At 40.0% G+C, this 19,857-nt stretch overlaps 1 pseudogene; it reads left to right on the plus strand.

The window, feature by feature from the left end:
* Nucleotides 1-19,284: 19,284 nt before the first annotated feature.
* Nucleotides 19,285-19,402, plus strand: LOC144999356 (5S ribosomal RNA; annotated as a pseudogene).
* The last annotated feature ends 455 nt before the right edge of the window (nt 19,403-19,857 follow it).

Here is a 19,857-nt window from a genome sequence, read left to right on the forward strand (position 1 = left end):
CTCATTTCATAATTCCAAATCCTTATCGTAAGTGTGAGAATACCAAGTCCTTGCCACTTACTGTAATCTATTATATTGTAAGCTTATATGCAGTGATCCTTTTATAATGACTATGTACACAAGTCACAGAGACTTTTCCAATTATAAAACTTTCCATTAGAGATTTTTTCAAGACAATTCTGTATACACGAAGTCTCATATTCAAAGCACATTCCTTTAAACATCCTTCTTGCTTAAAAGTTTCTAACTTACTCATAGATTCTTGATATCCAACTCCTATTATGGAAACTTTTCCATAATTTCCATATGACTATCCATTCTTAATAGAATCCTATCTATTCATAATTATATTAATATGGTCCATTCATTATTATACTTCCAAATATCCACAAGCAACCAATCCTTGGTAAACCTCAGAATGTCCTTGATGGTTGTTTAACGAATTTTATTTATACCCGGTTCTGGTCCCTTTTCCCTCTTAATGCCCTAAGCATTTGGAAAATTAGAATATGTGAATATCATATGCAATCGATCCTATACCTAAAGCATACGGAATATGACTCATAATGTCTCACATAAAGACATGATACTAGACCAGTCTCTTGCTATAATATTTCCATATATAGAATTTCCAATGTTGAACCACTTCAACATGGTATTCATATATGCTCATGACTAAGTTTAATTTCAGTCTAAACTTTTAGATTCGAAATGAAGTATAAGTAACCCCCCCTTACATATAGCGAAACAACTTTTCAAATTCTGCAACTTTGAGAAATTCTTAACCTTTGTTTTCTATAAGTAGTATTGCTAACTTTTCAACACTTCACATAATAATCATACTCCTACTATCATGATAATTATATTCTTACTAGCATAACACTTATGCTCCCACTAGCTTTGACATGTACTCAGAAATCAGTTGGACTTCTAGAAATCAATACTTATTGACTTTCTTACCAAAGTTTAAATTTCTAATGTGAGATGATTTGATAAGCCTTTATCTAAGCTCATACACCTTTTATTAGAAAGATCATATGTGTGTCTAAACTATTTCAGAACTTACAACATTAAGTCATGAATGTTCAAACTATTTTCTATTTCTCACAATTCGAACTATGTAGAGGGATGTCGTAATCATAATTGAATTTGAGAACGTAATTAACACAACTGCTATCTCTTCAAAATCTAATTAGTGAAAGTCTTTCCTCACAGTCATTTTCATGAATCGGAGAGAAACCTTATGTCACTTAGATTTTATGGTGTGTGTGTTCCTATCCATGTGAATTTGTCATTTCCAACCATTACCATAAGATAAGGTCTCTAACAAACTCAACCTCATATGGACTGAACTTGTTTAATCTTAATTTCTTTCCACTTAGTAGCACAAGGGCCTACCATGTCTTCCAAGTTGTTAAGCAGCTCACCCTTACTGATTAATGAACTTTCACTGATCAAGGTGTTTTGCCTTATGCAAATAATTAAGAACTCATAAAACTCACATGCATAGTCAACTTTAACTGGAATGGGCACAGAAACAAGAATATGTCAACACGATAAGTTACTAACCTCAAGTCGTGTCTACTGATGAACAATAGGTTTACTCTTGATTAGTTCTTGAAACTTTTCAAGATCTTTAAGACTCCCACTGACCTCTTGACATATAAGATTCTCTTGTCAAGAACCATTTCTTGACAAAAAATTATCCAAGAGTTAGTGCGGATTCTTATCAAGAATGATACTTCATATAATTGGTCTTAGTTGGTCTTTGTCTTATCTAAAACATCACAACTACCGATTACAAATGTGCATGAGTAAGAAAAATTTTCTACTCCACATTTCATGATGTGTTATAAGCCTACTTAGGATATGTCACTCAATCTACAATCTTGGAGTATGACTCTAAGACTTGATCTTGGAACGAAGTATGACTCATCTTCTTAACTCAACCATTTGAACAATTCACGATTCCTCTTCTTAGCCATACAAATGTACTAAGGTGTCCTTAGAGGATCAATTGTGACATGGTTCCATAATCAATAGGATTATCATAAAACATGATACTAAATTACTCTTCTTTCCTTTCAGATTGGAGAAACTTTTATCTTTCTGCATAATTGATTTTTCTTATTCGTTTGGCTATATATTGAAAAATTTTCAATGATTTAAAATTACACTTAATCTTGTAAGCATAATCATATTTACTAAACTCTTAGTAAATCATGACGAAGAGTCTTATTGTTCTTTGTGGTGGACCTCATCAGTGCAGAATAGTGTGTACTAGATCCCCTAGTTCTTCACTTGACTCACATCTATATGTGAACAAGGAATTTGTCTTAATTTTCCAAAGATGAAGGTTCTTATTTATCATACAATACAAGTTGGATGATTCCAAGTTTCTATCCAATTGAAACTTTGGTGATGAGAATCTTTCCTTATTTGGTAAATATAGACACTACCATAAACGAAAGAATCAAATACATATTGCTAAAAATAGAAACATACAAACAATAATTTTGACAAATGTCATTGCAAGGAAATATAAATAAGATAAATCAAATTTTCTCTTTATTTATAAAATGCAGAAAACTTTTCCTTACAATGCAAGTACATATGAAAACTATGTTTCTAAATATTCCTAAGCAATCTATCATAACTCCTAAGCATCAACTCAAAATTCTGATCATCGAATCATGCGATCGAAATCCATCTCTTCGCGATTAGACCCAACCTACAATTTCTTTAACCTTCCTTTCTCATCTTCGATCCAACAAAACATCAAAAATGTAATCTTATCACATCATTTATTAAGAATCTGGAAATAGGAACTTAATAGAGTTAGACAGTGAACTTACCTGAAGCAGAGTCGTACATTTTGACTTTACCATCCTTATGGTCCTTCATGTAGATAAGGCAGCTTCGCATCCAATGTCCCTTATCTTAGAAGTAGAAACAAGCAGACTCTTTTGGAATAGCACATGAGACAATCTCAGACTTAGTATTTCCTGACCTTTCTGGACTTCCAATATTTCCATTGTCAATATCCATGGAAGTTTGGGAAGTAGATCTTCCAATCAAATTTGCCTTACCATTGCGCCTAATCATTGCAGATTCAGCAGCAATTAGCAAATATGTAAGATCAATAAGGGTCATGTTGTGATTTGTCATATGGTAGTCTTTACCAAATTGACCATACGACTCAGGGAGTGACTGAAGAACCAAGTCAATGGCCAACTTCCTCGGGAAAATGGCACCCAACATTCCCGGCCTGTCAATGTGTGACTTCATCTCTAAGACATGTGCATACACAGACCTTCTGTCTTTGTGTTTGCTAGCCAATAGGGCTGGAGTGACCTTGAACTTTTCAAGTCGACGAACATGTGGGTTAGGAAAAACTATGGGAGGAGGTGGAGGAAGTGAAGTATGATTTCTAGGAACATCATCTTCATGTGGAAAGCTTTTTCCTACAGGATAAGGCAGACCATAGTTGTCTGACCTAGACATCTATAAGGGAGAAATTCAAGTTAGTTGATTTAAGTCCTTAATATAACACACAAAATGAAAAATTAAGGCTAGGAACCAACACAATATTCTATAATTCGGAAGAGGGATGTTATAATCCAATTGTAAAATATTTGAAGGTAGGTAAATGACGATTTACCAATTTCCACAATGAAAAACGAAAAAGAGCCTTAGGTTTTAAATGAATTAAAATTCCTAGATTCTTTGAGATTCATTGAACTTTTTCAATGGTATGTTTAATCTCTTGATTATGCCCTTCAAGTTTGTGACTGGGATGCCGAGGATCTCAAACAAGTTGTAAATAACCATGAAAATTAGCTTAGTACTCTCGAAGTCATTTATCACCTAATCAATGTGCCGGTTAACCACACACGCTCCATTGATCTTTGACAAACTACGAGCTACCCATTTCCATCCTTCTTTAGTCCCATATTAGTGTGCTGGTTAACCACACACGCTCCACTAACGACTAATAAGGTGCAATGTGTAATTTCATGGGTTAACATCAAATTCACATTTTTTCCAACTAAGATTGAGAATTTATAAAGTGTTTAGGTATTTTATGTTTCATTATACTTTTAATAAGGATCAATGTTTTATCCTACCCGTTCAGCTAACCCTCGACCAGTCAAGGAAGCGGTGGGTGAGAGTGGACACCCATTAAACCACCATTTTATAGGCAATAAACTTATACCCCCCTTATAGATCGGCTTCATGAATGAGGCCTACTAACGGTAAGACTGACATTTTACTTATACATATATAATATATTAAACTTTTAATTTATATAATATATGGGGGTATTTTAAACATTTAAAATACTAGATGGTTTAATCTATTAATTAAACTAGACTTTTAATTTAATTAAACTCAAACCATATAATTATGGATTTATTAATACTCTTTTAGTTAAACACTTCAATCAATTTAATAAAGTCGATAAGGTGTAATTGAAATATTCAAAACATCTAGGTTATTAAAAATTCAAAATTAAAACTATTTAATTAATTTTTAAGTTATGAACCCAAGAGTTGCATATTTTGAAACCTTTCAATTACTAGATGTTTTAGAATTCAATATTTCAAATTAATACTTTTTAATTAAACTTTTCAAATTCCAAAACTTGAGGGAAAGTTTTGAAACTCTTCAAAACCTTTTGGATTCCAAAACTTGATGACAAGTTTTGTAACCATCCAAGACTCTTGAATTCCAAAACTTAAGGAGTTAATTTGTTTCATGAATATAGACTTTTAAAGTTCCATAACTTGAGGACAAGTTGTTAAACTATTCAAGAAACGTTTAGATCAAACTTTAAACTAATAAAACAATCATATCATTTTATCTATTACCAAATTGATCTAATTCAACTCTCTTAGCCAAATAATCAAAATTTTACAAATAATTAGTTTTCACAAAATCAAGTAATTATCTTAAAATTTGCAATCATCATATTATTGGATGGGGATAATCATTAACATACCAACAAAATCAAATATTATGAACCAAAACATTTTGTGGTAATGATCCTAATCTAAAACAGGCCAAAAACTCGAAAATCCTGCCAACAGATGATCCAACTCGTCAAGTCTGATAATTGACTTGTCGAGTTCATCACGTATGAACATGGACTCGTCGAGTTCATGTATGGATTCGTCGAGTCCAACAGTAAGAAGGCAGCTTTTCTAGTTTTTCAAATTTGAACAATTAGACAATGCAACTATATAACAGAAACTACTCATGGCTCTGATACCACTGTTGAATTTTAAGTACTATGGTGCACATACAACCCTAATGCTTTGGATCTAAGTTTTCTCTAGTTATACATGCAACAAGATTATCCAAAGCATAAACCTATCTAGAATACAAATTTGGTACATGAATCATAAAATCAAGTTAGAAGAATACCTCTTATTTGTAGCTTGTAGTTATTGGCCTTTCAAGAGCTTAGCACCTCAAGTGTGATGCCTCAAATGGTTCACAAACACCATGAACAAAGGAAAACTTTGAGAGAGAGGATAGACACTCTGAAATAGGCTATATTTCTTCCTAAAAGACTTAGGGGCCGATTTTAGGCTAAGGGATAACATATATATAGTGTAAGGTTCCAAGGGTCATGTGTAAACCCTAACCCATACACATAGGCTTATGATCCATAAATCATGTGGAATAACTCTTCATGGACTCTTGCATAAACTTAGTCCATCATGGATCAAAAGCCCAAACCATATGTATCACTAATTTACATAATTAGTCCCCGTTAATTTAATTAATCTCTTTTGATCACTAAATTAATTCCAAATTAATTCTTGATAAATATTAATTAAATAATATGATTTCTCAATTAATATATTATTCTTATAATATATTAATAAGTCACAAATAGCCTCTTAAATATCCATTATATCAGATTGTTCTGGTGAAGGCAACCCAAATGGACCATGCTACTCTCGGGTCAAGTACATACCAAATATAGTTATTAGCTTAGACACCTAATCCAATATAAGTTTCCTGATTTCTCCTAACGTGCATTTTTGGTCATAAATAACCGAACTTGACACGTTCAACCCAAGCCGCAAGAGGGCCAAGCACATAGGCCATCCTTATTGGCGCATTGCACACCGCATTCTCACCACCAACATTTTCGGTCGTCTCGAGTGGGTCAAATAAATAGATGCGAGCTCTTCTTCCTCGATTACATGTCATAGGTTGGTCAACCTGATTTCTCCACATTTTTCCTTGATAAATGCGAGGTTGTCTGTCAGCGCACCACATGAGAGATTCATATCGGGGGGCTTATTACCATCATAGGTCGAGCCGTCCACCTAGACTTTCCCGCCCACGATTATTTGCCCGTTGATCACTACCAACCCATCTTCCTAATAGCTTGTTTCGTTTTTGAGCGAGCGGAGATGTTGGAGAGTCGGGGAAATGATTCATACAGTTGGCTTGATGGTGACAAGCACCCGGATTATATCCTCCCAGCTGGTTTGGTGCTTCATTCGAGTTAGATGACCCCGAAACTTGGCTCCCTCCAGATCAATTGACCCCAACGGGTGTACTACTTAACTCTGAGGACAAAGAGCAGAACGAAGAAGATAACGACAAGCTTCCCGAAGCGGAGGACCATTTTGACTAGCCTCCGATGCAGCAGCGTTAGTATCAGCCGTAACAGCAGGGGGGACACGAGATCCCAGCATATTTCCCCTTACATTCTTTGACCACTTTGCCACGATGTTCCCCACCGTTCAGCGTGTCGACACTCAGACATAAGAGAACACCCGAGCCATTCAGGATGTGGCGACTCGCGTTGGTAGGTTGGAGCAGTCATTCTCACCCAATTCCCACCAGGTCCAGGATATGTGGGACTACCACTACCACCATGGACACTTCCTACCGCCCGATCCTCCGATTTAGGTCATTTATGCCCTTACCTTAAGCATTGAGGACAATACTTGTTCTTAATCTTGGGGTGACGCACTTCCCTATTTTTTTCATGCATTTTTTTCTCATTAGGTTGCATAACATTTTAGTTTTAAGCTAATTTGCATTTTTTTTTATTTTACAAAATTCCAAAAAGATTTTATTTTCTTCTTTTTCACTTTATATATTTGCATAACATTTAGCTTAAGACATTAACATTCATGCATTTTTGTTGTTTGTTTATTCTCACCCCTTGGATGCCATGGAAAAAGTTCATAGTTATTGTATCATTATTGGTCCAGGATCTTGTTGTTATCTCACCCATCGAACCGGAACCATTAATCTGCAGTTTGGGACATCATACTAGGGATCAACTGCTAGAGCTTAAAGGGGTAAGTGATCATGTCTAGGTAGTTTCATGAAGAATTATGCATACAATACTAACAACTGTAGGATATACTATAGCAATGTATATTTTAGCCTTGTGGTCCATAACACTAAGAGGATCACACTTGATCATGTTTGAACCGTTAGGAAGACACACTGGTGTTTGTCCCCGAGTAAAATCCATACCCGGTCTCTTTACATAACTATAGTATTTTTGCATTTTCCTTAGGATTTTAGAGAGTCTTTTAACCCTCTTTTGGGCATATTTATTATATTTAGAAAATCTCAAGTTTGAAAAGGAGCCTACATCTCTATGCTTCACACATGGTTATTTTCACACTTAGACCATTCGGATTATTGTTATTATTACCCTTTCGGTTCCACCTACATACTTTTGGGAACCAAATTTTGAGTCAAAAAGTTTTCTTTATAAAAAGCAAAAAAAAAAAAAATCAATATGATTAGTGCATTACCTTCAAGTTAAAAAAAAAACAACTCAAGCAAATTCCAAGCCACAATTATCTTAGAAGGGTGATCGGTTCAATTATTGAATGAAATTTTCCTACATTTTGGTCACCCAGTGTTTGATACTTATTTATTTGTTTATGAATGTTTTGTTGTATGTAGATCGAGTTGTTTTCACAAATTGGTGATGTTAGAGAGACTGTCGAGTCGGATACAACGGGAGGTTTAGGCCAACACTAAGTGAACTGATTCCTACAACCGTGCCCTAACAATGAAACCCAATCACACTTGAGAGTGGCTGGCAGACGTGAGATCATACAACTTTCGTGATAAGAGTGTGCACTTAAAGAAGAGCTCCACACGAGCCCGTCTAGCTGCTTTCTCCCTACTACAGATGTTCTTCATTGTATGCATGTTCCATTGAGGTTGTGACTGACCATCCCTCCTTACTCACCTAGAGGAGTTATCCTAACTGTGGTTTATGGTTCCATTGTCATTGGATGACAAAGTCATGAGATAATAGCAAGATTAATTCTGACCATGTCGACTAACTATGATCCGGTTCTACGGTTTTATCCATTCTTTTTATTTTTTTTAGGATAGTTCATCCCAAGCTTAGGGTGATTTGATAGTTTCATTTTATTTACTTCTTTTTATAGTTTATTTTAGTATATTTCATCCATAATTTAGTTAATTTCCATGCATATTTTCCTTTTTGTTATTTTATAACCATTTCGGGTACTTTCTGCTTTTGTGAGCTTAATGCAGATTTTAAGGAGATTAGCGGAGCGAGATCTTTAAGAAGCGATTGGACTTGGACGATGTCAAGGATCTTGGGCTTTATAATAATGGAGTTGATGCTTGGAGTGGAATTTCTTATTAATTGAAGGCTTGGAAGAAATGAACTTTAAATTACAAGATGCAAGAGAATTTTTGAGAGTGTGTAGATTATTAATTGGGCGAGTTTCTGAGCTATGGGTGATTTGGAGAAGCCAAATTATGTTTAAAATGAAGAAAATTTGAAGACAAATGGGATATGAGCTGATTGGACTCGAACTTGGCCAAGTGGGCTAAGCTATGGAGGTCCAATACTCAAAGAAACCATAATCTGGTACCACCCACGCAAGGTTGCACGGTCGTTCACAACACAGAAGGGGCAGTTTCGGAATTTCAGTTAGAAGGCTATATGGGGAAGGTTGGTGTGCATCTTTTGCACACTCTTGCACATCCAAAAATACAACAATCCTCTGGATATTTTGGAGCACTTTGAAGGCCAAGAACCCTCAAGAACTTCATCATTTTTTCTCTTAATCTTGTTGAATGTTTGGTACAATCTCTTTTAACTTTGTTTTCTTGTGTTTAGCCATGTTAGGCTAAACCAACTTTGGTTGACTTTGGTGAAATCCTTTGACTAGTTGTTGAATTTTGAAGATTCCATAAACTTGTTCTTGAATTTTTATGGGGTTGTTTTGTGTTTTAACATATTATCACTACTCATATGTTTTTATTCATGAGTTTAAATGTGTTTGTGGTGATTAGTTGGCTAATTTCTTGATTAAGTAAAAGATCCTTAAATTAGTAAGTAACAAATGATTTTTGTGTTAGTTTTGCTTCACACAATCATAAAAACATTTTCTCCAACATGGTAATGAAAGCATTTGACTCCTCTTAGATTTGGTGTCTTTTTGGTTCTTAATGCTAGTTGATTTTCACTAATTACATGCTTAATGGAAATTATGACTTTGACTAAGGAAATTGTTATGAGCTTCTATGACCATTTTAATAACTAAGAAAAATCTAGGTAATTTCAAGCTTCTTGGATTATTATAGCCAAATTAAGGATTTAAAACAAGTATTGCACCATTGGTTTCTAATGATATGTTCATCAAAAAGTCAAAGTGAGGAAACATTTAGTCAACCATCTTTCCCTTATTGATTTTACATCAAACCCTTGTTTTTGTTGAAATTGTCTATTTAAATATTAGTTTAATTCTAGTTTATTTCAAGTATTTCGAAAGATCACCCCCTCCCATTTTTAAGTTATTGTCATTTTACAAGTATTTTTACAAAGAGATTCTCATAGAGTTATAAAATTGAGCCAATCTCTGTGGATACGATCCCTTTACCACTATACACCATTTTAGTGTGTAATATTTAGGGTATTTATTTTGTTGGCCTCTATAACCACTAGCAAAACTAGAGAAAAAAATTGTTTCCATTTTATTAGTAATTAATTAGCAGTAGATAAAAATTAGCTAAAACATTGTTCCTTGTGTTCGATACCTGCCTAGTGTGCTATACTATCTTTAACTAGGTATACTGCGTTAGGAAATAATTAGTCATGTTAGTAGGATTAACTAGTGCTTATTAATTTTCGCATCAGAACAAGTATGTATTGTGGACTTACAAGTAAGTGAGGCTGCAAAAGTTAACAAAAACCAGTACACATCTGAGTCGTAGAGATCGGAGCTCGCATATGATGACGAGACCGTGGAAGAAATCGACATTGATGGAGAGGAAGAGAATAGTGGCGCTTCAATTACATTCTTTTGTGACTTTTTAGTTCTCATTTTTTTTATGGTAATCGGATAGTTTAAAATTTTAGAATTTATTTTTGGTGTATCCGATTCCTTCATATTAGGATTTTTAGTTATTCACAAAACTTCTTGTTTTTATTTTTCTGGTGTCCTGTTCATTTTAAGTCTCTCCAAAGCTTCATTTTTTTAATATGCAAGAAATAATTTAAATCTATGTATAAATAAGTATAAGTAGGCTGAAAAGCAGGGAGGCCATGGCCCCCTCTCACCCTTAAAGGGATTCGCCACTGCTGAGCCGCAAGGCAGTGGGTGCTCCTATCTTGGATATTTTTTTGAGGATGATTGTTACTTCACCTTTGTTGGATTTGATCAAAAAGGCTCAGGTGAAGGGATTAGAAAAGGAATTGGAAAGCTAAGCGAATAACACGTCAGATTCCTTTATTTGTCATAGGTAGTAGTGGGTTGTTAACTCAGTATGATAGAGTCTGGGTTCCGACTACTTGTGAGGTGAGACAGATAGTTCTGGAGGAGGCACATATGCTAAATTTCTAAATCCATCCATGGGTGTAACATCAAAAAATATGGTCCTAAAATTTTTGTTTTTATAATAGATAAAATAGTATTTTCAAATACCATCCATACATCTCAACAAAACCAATTTATCAAATGTTATCAAAATCAGAGTAAATATCAAATGCGGAATCCCAATGGTGTGTGCAATGCAATCAACTTGAGCTCTTACCCTTGGAACTAGAAGTACCTGAAAGACAAACTAAAATATGTTGGTACAAAGCTTAGTGAGTTGCCCAAGATATTGCATACCAAAATATATCACATAACAGGCCCCACCAAAAGAGATACGGGCCCCGACCACACTCACATAATGGGCCCCGCCCACACTTGTAATACCGGACCCGCCCAATAAGCATACATATACACGCACATACTAGTATCACACAGACAACAAGTGTATCAAGATAATCATCAAGGGTCGGCGTTGATGCCTTAGACCCTCTAAACTCGGTAAGGAAAACTCGCCTCGAAAAGATGAATGAAACGAATGATACAGCTCCCCGAGCTATCAATTGTCAAATAAAAGCTAATTAACATTTGGGATCTACATCATAACCAAAATCCCTACTCTGGGTAAAAAGACCATTTTACCCCTAACCTAGCTTGGTCCAAGAATGAAGTCTACAACCACAATCCAATGGGCCCAAAGCTAAACAATCCAACAAAGCACAATATATGGCCCAATTCCTAATTAGGCCTAATCCTTCCACGTGGGCTCTAACCCAAGACCCAATAACATATTTAAACCAAAACTACCAAAAATAGATGGCCCAACTAAAACCTAATCTTCCAAGCCCAAATCAAGGCCCAAACTGAGAGTCCATCATAGAAATTCCATTAGACTGAGTATGTTGGGCGTACTCAGTTGGTATGCTAAGCATATTGCATAGAAGGCTTGTACGTTGTGTGTAAAGACTTGTATGCCCAGCGTACTGAACCAATTCAGCCAACTTCAAGATTAAGCTCCTAATCCATTAAGACTTTGTTCCACAATTCAGATATGGCCTCTTTAAGCTGAAATACCATGTAAAGTTGCTAACTTTACATCCATGCATGACCATAAGAAGCTCTAAAGCTCAAAAAGGACTTAATGGATGCACGAAGCCCTTAAACTCCATAAAGTTGGCACCTTTATGCCAAAGGAGTCCATGAAGACCTTAGATATGAAGGAATAAGCATTTAGGACATCCTTATCCCAAAATTCATCCAAAACATGGTTAAAAACATACAATCTAACCCAAAAAAGAGATCTAAGCATCTAGCAAATAAGATTAGAACTGGATACCTCAAAAGCTTGGCAAATAAGGTAGAGTTTCTGGATCCAAGACCTCTTCTTCAAGCTAAGCAACTTCTAGCATATTCAACTCCTTCAAAATGCACAAAGATGAACACCAAAAGCTTTCCAAAAGCTCACACACTCAACAATGGAAGATATGACTCAATTTTAGGGTTTCTGGACATAAGAGGCTGATAAGGATGCTAACACTTGGGACTTAATGACATTATATAGGGTTTGTAACCTAAAAATTAGGTTTTTTGGTCCTAAACACGTACGGTGTGCATACCACTTCGTACGCGAAGCGTATGTGCATGCCAACACATTCCTTAATGATCCACTTATGCCCGCGTACACCAGGCTTACGCCCAACGTGGCCTCAACAAAGCCCACTCAATAAAGCCGATTTTTGCTAAGCCCACACAACTTGCATAATTAGACAAATAAATAAGTGATAAAATAATTAAATAATACCTTGGAACCATCAGGCGTTACAATTCTCCCCTACTTGGATCAGACTTCGTCCTCGAAGTCCACTGTCTCAAAGAACTTGGGATAATGCTCCCTCATTTCCTACTCAGGCTCCCACATCCACTCAGAACCCTTATGGTGCATCCACTGCACCTTTACCAGCTCCACAACCTTGTTCCTCAATGTTTTCGTCCTCCGATCTAAAATTGCCACTGGTCTCTCAATGTAATTCAGGCGGTCATCCACCTGAATATCCTTCAAAGGTACAACTACGGAATCGTCCACTAAACACTTCCGTAGCTGAGAGACATGAAAAGTGCTATGAATCTGACTAAGCTTGGCTGGAATGTCGAGACGATAAGCTAGCCGGCCCACCCGAGCCAAAACTCTGAACCGACCAATATACTTGGGGCCCAACTTGCCCCGCTTCCTAAACCGGATGACACTTTTCCATGGTCAAACCTTCAGAAGAACCATATCTCCCACCTAGATCTCCAAGTATGACCGATGCATGTTGGCATAACTCTTCTACCGACTCTGAGCTGTCTGGACCCTGCTCCGAACCTGTTGAATCATCTATGCGGTCTTGAGCACCACCTCGGTACTCCCCATAACTCGCTGACCAACCTTGCCCCAACAAATCGGGGTCCTGAACTTCCTCTCGTAGAGCATCTCAAGAAGAGGTCGATCGATGTTGGTGTGATAATTATTGTAATATGAAATTTCCACCAACGAAAGATACGTATCCCAACTACCACCGAAATCCAATGCGCACGCTCGTAGCATGTCCTCAAGAGTGTAAATAGTCTGCTCACTCTGACCATCGGTCTACGGATGAAATGTCGTATTGAATCGGAGAGGAGTGTCCACCTCGTCATGAAACCGCTTCCAAAATCTGGAAGTAAAGTGGACATCCCTGTCTGACACCACTGATACCGACACCCCATGACGTGACACCACCTCCCGCACATAAATCTAAGCCAACTTCTCTATAGAAATATCTCCAGGATCGGGATAAAATGCGCGCTCTTGGTCAATCGATCCACGATGATCCAAATAGAATCCACTCTGCGCGCGGTCCTGGGAAGCTTCGTGATTAAATCCATTGTGATGTCTTCCCATTTCCATACGGGAATCTCCAATGGTTGCATCTTTCCATGAGGTCGCTGATGTTCGGCCTTGACTTTACTGCAAGTCAAGCACCGCTCCACGTACCATGCTACATCCCGCTTCATGTAGGGCCACCAATAGTCAGGACGGAGATCCCTATAAATCTTCGTCACCCTGGGATGAATGGAGAACCTCGACTTGTGGGCCTCCTCCATCAGCACCTGGAATACACCGCCCCAATAAGGAACCCAGACCCTCCGATGTAAGGTCAACAATCCATGGCTATCAAAATCGAAGGAAGCCACCTGACCCATAATACGCTCACCCTTTCGATGCTCTTCCTTCATAGCCTCGACCTAAGCCTCACAGACTCGCTCCAACAATGTAGTAACCACTGTTATCCTCAAGCATATATCTCTGATCGGAGCTGCGACCGCCTTGCAGCTAAGATCATCGGCCACCACATTGGCCATACATGGGTGATAAAGGATCTCGCAATGATAATGCTTCACCACATCCAACCGACAACGCTACCTCATATTCAGGTTTGAATGATCCATCAAATACCTCAAGCTCTTGTGGCCCATTTAAATAGTACAACGAACCCCATAGAAGTAATGCCACCAAATCTTTAGATCGAAAACAATGGCCCCCAACTCCAAATCGTGCGTCGAGTAGTTTGCCTCATGAGGCTTCAGCTTCCTCGAAGCATAAGATCACTCGACCCCACTGCTTCAACAGGTCACCCAAACCGGTGATTGAGGCATCAAAATAAATCACAAAATCATCAACACCCTCGGGCAGGGTCAGAATCGACGCCTCAAACAATCGCTGTCTGTGAGTCTCAAAATCTGCCTGCTGCTCAAGCCCCCAGCGAAATGTCCCCGAATTCTTGGTCAGTCAGGTCAATGGAACAATGATCTTCGAGAAATCCTGGAAGAATCTCTGATAGTAACCCGCTAGACCAAGAAAACTCCGAATCTCAGATGGAGACCTCGGAACCTCCCACTGCATCATGTCCTTTATATTGGCCGGATCAACTAGAATACCCTTCTGGTTGACAAGGTGCCACAGAAAACTATACCTCGTGTAACCTGAAATCTCACTTTGAGAACTTTGTAAAAAGTCTCACCCTCCTCAATGTCTCAAGCACTTTCCTCAAGTGCTCCTCATGCTTCTCCTGAGTCTTGGAATAGACCAAGATATCATCATAATAAACTATCACGAACCGATCCAACATCAGTCTGCACATGTGGTTCATAAGATCCACGAACACGGCAGGAGCTTTGGTGAGGCCAAATGGCATCACCACGAACTCATAACGACCATATCAAGTCTGGAAAGTTGTCTTTTGCACATCCTCATCCTGGACCCATATTTGATGATAACCCGATCGTAGATCAATCTTGGAGAACTAAGATGCACCCTGAAGCTGGTCGAAAAGATCATCAATCCTCGGAAGGGCATAACGGTTCTTCACTGTTACCTTGTTCAACTCCTGGTAGTCGATATACATACGATGAGACCCATCCTTCTTCTTCACAAATAGAATCGGGGCACCCCAAGGCAAACTGACCGACCTAATGAATCCCATGTCTAATATCTCCTGCAGCTATGTAGACAACTCCTGCATCTTAGGAGGAGCCAGCTAATATGGTGCTTTGGCTATTAGAGTCGCACCTGGAACCAAATCAATCCTGAACTCCACCTATCTTTCGGGAGGTACCCCTAGCAAATCCTCCGGGAACACAACCGGATAATCACATACGATCAACACATCCTCCACGGTTGCTTTACCCTTATTCCGAGTATCCATGGCATAGGCGATAAAACCTGAGAAACCCTAATGAATTCATCATCTGGCCCTCGCTATAGAACACATAATCGGCCCACGTTGCGGTCTCTCACCCTGAATCACCAACTCTTTCCCACTTTGGGTCCGAACCCGCCCTAGTTGCTGCTCACAGTCAATCACTGCCCTATTAGGGCTCAAATAATCCATGCCCATGATGACCTTGTTCCCATGCAGAGGAATGGGAACCAGATCAACCAGACACCGCTCACTGAACAAATGGAGAGTACAATCCCAATGAACTCTCGCAACCCTAACCGTTCTGTCATCATCAATCTCCACATCAAGAGGACGATCCAGCTCCCCTAGAGCTCCAACAAATATCTTGATAAGCGCAAGCGACATAAAAGATCGGGTAGCCCTCGAATCAAATAATATCGGAGTAGAAATACCGTTCATAAGGAACGATCCTGAAATAAAACACATAAACATAAGCAAAAATTCAATATAAATAAAGAGATAAAGAGAAGTTACATACTCGTTACAACATCGGGAGTGTTGGATTAGTGTGTAACTCCATAACTATAATTGGTATGTACTTGACCTGATTGGCATAGTCCATTTGGGTTGCACGCGCCTCCTTTGCCGTCAGCTAGAAAGCCATCCTGTAACATCCCCCTCTGCCACGTATCACAATATTGTCCGCTTTGGGCCACTCCACACGAGGACTTCCCAGGGGGTCACCCATCCTGGTACTACTCCCGCCCGAGCACGCTTAACTGCAGAGTTCTTATGGGATCTACTGCCCTCACAGCTTTAAAACGCGTTGTGATAGGGAAGGTATCCACACCCCTTATAAGGAATGCTTAGTTCTCCTTCTCCGCCGATGTGGGATTAGATCTAACCCACTTTCACCCCCCATTATAGGGTTCGACGTCCCTGTCGAACACATCGACCCGTGCCCTAGCTCTGATACCATTTGTAACATCCCCCTCTGGCACGTATCACAATATTGTCCGCTTTGGGCCACTCGGCACGAGGACTTCCCAGGGGGTCACCCATCCTGGTACTACTCCCGCCCGAGCACGCTTAACTGTAGAGTTCTTATGGGATCTGCTGCCCTCACGGCTTTAAAACGCGTTGGGATAGGGAAGGTATCCACACCCCTTATAAGGAATGCTTAGTTCTCCTTCCCCGCCGATGTGGGATTAGATCTAACCCACTTTCACCCCCCATTATAGGGTTCGACGTCCCTGTCGAACACATCGACCCGTGCCCTAGCTCTGATACCATTTGTAACATCCCCCTCTGGCACGTATCACAATATTGCCCGCTTTGGGCCACTCGGCACGAGGACTTCCCAGGGGGTCACCCATCCTGGTACTACTCCTGCCCGAGGACGCTTAACTGCAGAGTTCTTATGGGATCTGCTGCCCTCACGACTTTAAAACGCGTTGGGATAGGGAAGGTATCCACACCCCTTATAAGGAACGCTTAGTTCTCCTTCCCCGCCGATGTGGGATTAGATCTAACCCACTTTCAGACCCAACTCGATTGGGATTTAGGGTTTTTCCTCGCTCAGACCCAACTCAGCGAGTCCGAGCGGGATCCGGGTTGTGGTGTAAGCGACCGACTCGGCGAGTCGGCCAAGGAGACTCGACGAGTTGGGTCTGAGCGAGGAAAAACCCTAAATCCGGGATTTGGAGCCTATTTAAGCATCTCATTCTCTTTCCTAGGGTTCCTTTATTGCCTCTCTACCCCAGAACACCAAACCCTAGCCGCCATATTCGTTTTTTGAGCTAGATCTTGCCTTGTAGAGTGCACTAAAGCTTGGAGAAGGAAGAAAAGCCTAGGAGGTGCAAGAAGGGACTGTAGATCCGAGATTGAGAAGACATTTCAGACCAGTTGGAGGTAATAAGTTGTTGCTTGGACTCCCTTTGCACCTAGATCTATTCTTATATGTGAGTTTTGGTCATTGTTGGTATGATATGTAACCAATCCGAGTTGGAGGTTCAGATCTGAGGTTGCTACCTCAGATCCATGTTTGTTTTGGTCTTGAATCCCCTAAAGTATCAGCCATTGGTATGTTGAAGAAGTATGTTTGCCATAAACCCTAGTTTAGGGTGTTTTGAGCCTAGATCTCTTAACCTACACATAAAGTTTGCCACTTTATGTAGGGGATAGTCCCTAGAAGTATGGATCTATGAGTTGGAAACTCTGTTTGGCTCGAAAAGCCACTGCATGGATTGAGGACTGGATAGACTCGGCGAGTCCTTCGAGTGGACTCGGCGAGTAGCTTGAAGATGAGGAGGAACTCGACGAGTAGGATGAACAACTGGACTCGGCGAGTTGGATGAGCAACCCGACGAGTTGGTTGAAGATTGTCTAGGACTCGGCGAGTCTATTCTTGGACTCGGCGAGTCAGATCGCGAAACCCTAAACCCTTCAAGTTGGGGCACGAATCAGTGAGTCGGGTGGTGACTCAGCGAGTTGGACAAGACAGGACTTGGAACTAGTTGGACTCGGCGAGTCATGGACTAACTCGGCGAGTCGAGTCGCGAATAAGAAAGACCCTGAGCATATGAACTCGGCGAGTCAGTAGGTAGACTCGGCGAGTAGGGTTGACCCGGAAGGTTGACTTTGACCAGGATTTTGACCTTGACCAAAATTGACCTAGTGACCTTTGGAGGTCAGTTGGACTAAGTGTTATATTGATATTGGTAGCTCGAGGAGCTAGTGGCGCAGCAGTCGAAGTCAGAGACCAGGTAGCAGTCAAAAGGTTTAGCAGCAACAGTTCAGCAGCATCAGTTGAGTTTCCTTCCAGTAGGGATGGGTCTAAGGCCACAATGCCGGCCCGTTCAGTTAGCAGTAGTTTCCGGACTTCGATCCGATGCAGTAGTTAGTATGTTTGATGCCTTCGTGGCTCAGACAGGATTTATGTGTTATATGCTATGTGTTATGTGTTCCGGGCTACGGCCCGATGTAGTATGCAGTATATGTGTTCATGCTAGTTGATATGTTATGCTATGCTATGTTCAGTTAGTTTCCGGACTTCGGTCCGATGCAGGGGGCAAGGCCCCAGTTAGTCCGGACTTCGGTCCGATGCAGGGGACAAGGTCCTAGTCAGTTTCCGGACTTCGGTCCGATGCAGGGGGAAAGGCCCCAGTTAGTCCGGACTTCGGTCCGATGCAGGGGAAAAGGTCCCAGTTAGTTTCCGGACTTCGGTCCGATGTAGGGGGCAAGGCCCCAGTTAGTCCTAACATCGGTCCGATGCAGTGGGCAAGGCCCAATATGTGATTTATATCTTATTGCATGGTATGTGTTAGATTGGGGGAGCTCACTAAGCTTCGTGCTTACGGTTTTCAGTTTTGGTTTCAGGTACTCAGTTTTCAAAAGAGGAGCTCGGGAAGATTACAGTACACACACCATAGTTAGATAGTCTGGGAATGTTTGACTCTGATAATGATATTATGTTTTGAATTAATACTCGAGAATTTATGTTATGACTTATGATACAGTTTTTATAAATATGATTTTAGTAATGTTTTTAAAGAAATTTTTGGGTCGTTACAAGTTGGTATCAGAGCTAGGGCACGGGTCGATGTGTTCGATAGGGACGTCGAACCCTATAATGGGGGGGGGGGGGTGAAAGTGGGTTAGATCTAATCCCACATCGGCGGGGAAGGAGAACTAAGCATTCCTTATAAGGGGTGTGGATACCTTCCCTATCCCAACGCGTTTTAAATCCGTGAGGGCAGCAGATCCCATAAGAACTCTGCAGTTAAGCGTGCTCGGGCGGGAGTAGTACCAGGATGGGTGACCCCCTGGGAAGTCCTCGTGTCGAGTGGCCCAAAGCGGACAATATTGTGATACGTGCCAGAGGGGGATGTTACACATCGTCTTCCCCGCAGGCACATCTGTCCGGCCCTGGCGGCTGTTAGTGATCTGAAGAGTCACATGAGCTGGTGCTGACACTAGTCCTGTTGCAACCAAACTTGGACAATGGCCTTCTTGTGGCCCATCTGATTGCACTGAAGGCAAATCAGATTAGATATCGGGGTGATGATGGTGGTAACAGTACAATCCCTGCTGATATGACCAGTCGAGCCGTACTTGAAGCATCCAGAACCACCCACCTTGCACGTCTCCTCGTGCGACCTGTCGAACTTGCCACAATAGCCTCGGGCCTGTTGGCCCTTCCCCCTCTTATCAACTACCTTGGGCCTCTTGCTCGAACCCTCAACACTAGACACAAAATTTGACTTCCTCTTCTACTCCATTTCCAAATAAATCTCCCTCTATCT

Source organism: Lactuca saligna, chromosome 5, assembly GCF_052625555.1.
Source record: "Lactuca saligna cultivar CGN05327 chromosome 5, ASM5262555v1, whole genome shotgun sequence".
In the NCBI taxonomy this organism is placed as follows: Eukaryota; Viridiplantae; Streptophyta; class Magnoliopsida; order Asterales; family Asteraceae; genus Lactuca; species Lactuca saligna.